Raw genomic sequence first — 5492 nt, forward strand, 5'->3', positions numbered from 1 at the left:
CTGGGGTGGCAATTCCTTGGGGAGTTCTGCAGGCATCATGTCTCTGAGCTCCTTAAGGATTTTGACCACTAAATCAGGGACTTCCATAGGCTGTCTCTCCTTGATCTCGATCAAGGCTGCAACATATGTTTCCTGACCCATTTTCAATCCCTTTTTCAACTGGATAGCAGATAGCATCTCAGGCTATCCCTTACCACCATCCTTTGCCCTCAAGACCTTCATAAAACAAGGTTGCTTTTCTTCCAACACCACCAGCCCACCAAGATGTGAGATCAAGGCCATATTAGCCCTTAAGAGGAAATCTACACCATAGATCAAGTCAAAGTCATCCAAGGGTACACAAAGTAGGTTGCATGTGCCCTTCCGATCACCAATTTGCATGAGGATGTTCTTGGCTACACCTTGGATCTTCTGGGCTTTGCTATTGATTGCTTTGATCCGACTAGTATCCTCTTCCAACTTCAATCCTAACCTGGTTGCTTCTCTGGTGGCCATGAAGTTGTGAGTATATGGACCTGCATTTTTCACGTGCGTCCCTACTCGATCGGCGAGACTTGCTTTTTATTTGTGAAAAAATAATTTTTGGAAAAGTCAGAGTCGCCACTTATTTTATTTTTACTTTAAAGAGAAAATAAAATAAGAAAGAAAAACCCTAAAATGTGACTCCATAATTTTTGGAAAAAAGCATGTCTTTGAAAAAACCCGAGTTTAGGTCCGAGGATCAGGTTACTTATTGGGAAGGTACCTCTAGGAAGTAGCACCCCTCTAAGCCCTAAAGAGGTCTTTATTGACTAAATTGGGGAAATAGGGCAATTAATTGATTAATTGTAGATACCTAAGTAAGCTAGGTGATTTCAGAAAGTAGCATGCTAAATAAGGAGATCAATCATAATAAAGGAGAGTTAGGGTGCGTACCTGCACCACCTCTTAAGCGCTATCATAAAACATCAATGGTTAATTCAAAAATATGACACACGACATGCATTTTATCAAGGACGATCAAACAAGCATCGAGACAATCAAGTATGACATCAAACAAGGGCAATGACATGCATATTCATGAAATTTTGGGAACGTACCTGGATAGCATATATAACTCCTAATGCACTTCCTTAGGACATGGGGGTTAGATAATAAATAATAAATAATAAATAATAAATCCTAGCATGCTTATCTAATTAATTAGCAAAAATTATTAGAATTCAGAATAATTAATTATCATACATATCTTGTATACAATTCCTAAAAAGAAAAATGTAAATATAATTACAATAAATAGCAGGGTGGTAGCAAAAATAAATTTTGAAAAAGATTTTCTTATGTAGGGGTTTCACCTATTCCCCAAATTAATATACATGAATTTAGCATAAAATTCTCTTATTTATTTGGGACCACAAACTTTGATTCGCGTTTTGTTTAAAACCAAAATTTTTGTTGAAAATTGAGAAAGATGCAAACCGGTTAAGATATGGTTGCATGTTATTTTTTAAATAGAAAAGAGATTTTGATTCTAGAGGCTTTAAATGAATTTAAAAAAAAAAAATCTCTTAAAAGGGTTTTTTTTTTAGAAAAAGAGTTTTGTCTTAAAATAAAGGAAATTAATTTTTAAAATAACAAAAATAGAAAACAAAATATCAATCAAAACAAAAGGAAACAAAGATCACGAAATAAAGATTTTAGGAAATCTTGTCAATTAAAGTGGTGAGAGTAAAGGCCAACCTTCATGGGTTTCCAGTGGCCCTAAAAAAAATTTGACCAACAATCACTAAGGCAACAAATTTATAACTTCCTAATCAAATAAACTAACACAATTATCATCCAAAAACTAACATTTAGATTTTAAGAAACACATGAATAACTAGAATTAAACTAATTGGAATTAAAAATGTAAACTTTTCTTCACAAGATCAATTAAACTAAAGAATTAAGATCGATAACACGTTCAAATTACAAATAAACTAGAATTTAAATTAATCGGAATTAAAAATATGAACTTTACCTTACAAGACCAATTAAACTAATAGATTTAAGATCAATAACTCATTCAAATTAAAAATAGACTAGAATTTAAACTAATCAGAATTAAAAATATAAACTTTACCTTACAAGACCAATTAAACTAATAGATTTAAGATCAATAACTTATTCAAATTAAAAATAAACTAGAATTTAAACTAATCGGAATTAAAAATATAAACTTTACCTTACAAGTCCAATTAAACTAATAGATTTAAGATCAATAACTCATTCAAATAAAAAATAAACTAGAATTGAAACTAATCGGAATTAAAAATATAACTTTTACCTTACAAGTCCAATTAAACTATAGATTTAAGATCGATAACTCACTCAAATTAAAAATAAACTAGAATTTAAACTAATCGGAATTAAAAATATAAACTTTACCTTACAAGTCCAATTAAAACAAATAGATTTAAGATCAATAACTCATTCAAATTAAAAATAAACTAGAATTCAAACTAATCGGAATTAAAAATATAAACTTTACCTTACAAGTCCAATTAAACTAATAGATTTAAGATCAATAACTCATTCAAATTAAAAATAAACTAGGATTCAAATTGATCGGAATTAAAAAATATAAACTTGACCTTACAAGTCCAATTAAACTAATAGATTTAAGATCAATAACTCATTCAAATTAAAAATAAACTAGAATTCAAACTAATCGGAATTAAAAATATAAACTTTACCTTACAAGTCCAATTAAATTAATAGATTTAAAATCAATAACTCATTCAAATTAAAAATAAACTAGAATTTAAATTAATCGGAATTAAAAATATAAACTTTATTTAAACTTTCATGTAGATTAAAATAAACTAGCATAGAACTAATGAATTGCAATCATAAAAGAGAGACATTTAATCTAAAAAAAAATAAAAGATTGTTCGAAATCAAGATTTAAAAGAATTTATCATAAACAATTAATTAAACCAATCAACTAAAACCCAAACTAAAAAAGAAATACCGTATCGAAAACCGAAAATTAACCTCTATTGTATCGGAAATATACTCTCTTGATGTGTCCTCTCTAGAAAAAATTACCCTTGTATGTGAATTTCCGCTCCAAAAGAAAAAGTCTCCTCCTTCAAAAGCCAAAAGTCCCCCGTGCGCTCCTTTCTCTAAAAGAGATTACTTTCTTTTATGTGGATCCCCGCTCCCCAAAGAAAAGCCTTTTTCCGTTTAGATCTCTCTGCTAAAGAAAAATAATATATTCTCTCCGTGTCCTCCTACTTTCTGCTCGTTCCTTCCCATATTTTATATGATAGCCCACCTTTGTATGTAATATTTTTGTTTCTTTTTAGGAGATGTATTTCCAAAAGGAAATCCCACTTTCTAAACTTATGATGGCACTTACCATTTCAATTCACTTAATAAAAGAAACCTGTTAACCCAATGAGTTGTCTGGTGGGTCCCATGGTCATATCATCTTCTCTCTTCCAATTAGACACAGCCGCCTATGCCATTTCTTCATGTTCCCGGTGTGAAACTCGTCTGCAGCCTCTACATGTTCAGTGGAGTCGACGGTGATCCAAAATACGGAGATGGCGAGGGTGAACTGAGGGCAATGGTGGCTTTCCTCTTACTACTTATATTACAAATGAACCAAGCTCTCCACACTCTCATTTCTTCAATTAAACTACTTACTTACAGGATACATAGATCAGTGGTGCACGAGAACAGTGATATGATCATGTTATATATACATTGCTAGGAGAACTCCCTTCCCTTAATACTCCTTGAAAAAAGTTCAAAATTCCCTCTTGTTGTTGTCGTATGTTGTTTGTGGACTTTGGAGGCATTTAGCTTCCTTCTATATACATTTTCAGTTTGGGTTCTAAGCCACAGCAGGGATGCTGGAATTTTGGCGATCCTTGTTCAGGCAGTCAAACCCTTCCACTCTAACTGCTGCAGGTTTGAAGCCAACTTTCATCCTCACACATCCTCCCTTGCGTGCTGATGATGATGGAGACGCTAAACCGGATGGAGATGGGCTTGGTGGGATTGGCAACATAGACAAATGAGTGAGCCTCTCATCTCCAAATCGGATGTCTTGGGTTAATGGGTTTGCAGCTCTGCTCGGAGGTGACCCACAAAAAAATGCAGGAGGTGATGAGGCTACCTGGGGTGTCAACGGTTCTGCACCATAGCCCTCCTTCATGAGAATGATGTCCAGAAGTTTTGACCCAGCCTTCACGTCACATACCTCGGCGTGACTTGTGTGCCATCTAAACGGCCTCCCCTGACTGTTACTCTACAAGCTGACACGTCGAGGTCTCGGGCACACAACAAGCTCCTTCCTATCAGCGATGGAAGCAGAGCCCTTCATCTTTTCACCAACAGCAAAGGCGATCTACTGAAGTTTAAAGTGATTCATCTTGGATACCGCTTCAATTTAAAAGAACGCCTGACTAGGTTGGATTCTCCGAACGAGAGATGAGAGGAATGTGCCGCGCCTCCCATTCCCAAACATGCAATTCGTCTCCTCATGCAAGACAAAAATAAATTAAAAAGAAAAAAAATTAAAAGAAAAGAAAAGAAAAGAAACCAATGGAAATAATAGAATAAAACATGATTTTAAAAGAAAAGCAAGAGAACTAGGAGAGACTAGATTATATAATTAAATCTTCAACAAAGGGGTCGTATGCATTTTTTTAAATCCAAACAATTCAAACAATTTTTTATTAAGTAAGTAAATAAAAAAAATAAAGATAAAATATAAAAATAGTAATAATAATAATAATGACAATGATAATAATAAACAAATAAAGAGTAAAAATGAAAACGAATAAACAAAATAAATATAATTATCGAATGCATGCAATAATAATAATAATAATAATAATAATAATAATAATAATAAAAGTTATATATATATAAAAGTTAAGCCCTATGAAGTATTTAAACGGGCCTAAGTGGGTGCCTAACGAACTAAGTGTCCTAAAGTGATCGGGACATTGTCTAAGTGGCCTAAACATGCCTAAGAACTATCCTAAAAAGGAATGGAAACTTAAGTCTAAATCAAAACTGCCAAGGGTCACAATAAAGGGGTTAGGTGATCCCTTAACCAGAGTCTCCAAGGTGGCTCAAGAAAGGTAAGTAGCGTGAGTAGATATGGGCCACCAAGGAGCTAACTGTAAAGTATCGAACAAGTATGTAATAAGACATGTGTTAGGAGGACAAAATTAGGGGTCTACAGAGTGGCACCACTGTCCACCAAGGCCTTCACCTGCACACCATTTACAACTGCATGGACATGCATTAGGGACTTCTGGACTGGGGTCTCACCATTAATCACGTTCAGGAGTTGCAATGGGTTGACTCTAGGAGGGGTCTCTAAGTCAGATTCTCCCTTATCGTCTGTAGTCACAAGGGCTGAGAGTTTCTCCCTTTTATGGTAGTCTTTGGCTCGATGAGGACCATTGCAGATGAAGCACCCTGCCATCTGGGTGGTTTGCTGCACAAAC

General features: G+C 34.1%; 1 pseudogene; it reads right to left on the reverse strand.

The window, feature by feature from the left end:
* Positions 1-3797: 3797 nt before the first annotated feature.
* LOC117909011 lies at positions 3798-5193 on the reverse strand (annotated as a pseudogene).
* Between the last annotated feature and the right edge of the window lie 299 nt (positions 5194-5492).

This window comes from Vitis riparia, chromosome 19, assembly GCF_004353265.1.
Source record: "Vitis riparia cultivar Riparia Gloire de Montpellier isolate 1030 chromosome 19, EGFV_Vit.rip_1.0, whole genome shotgun sequence".
Classification (NCBI taxonomy): domain Eukaryota; kingdom Viridiplantae; phylum Streptophyta; class Magnoliopsida; order Vitales; family Vitaceae; genus Vitis; species Vitis riparia.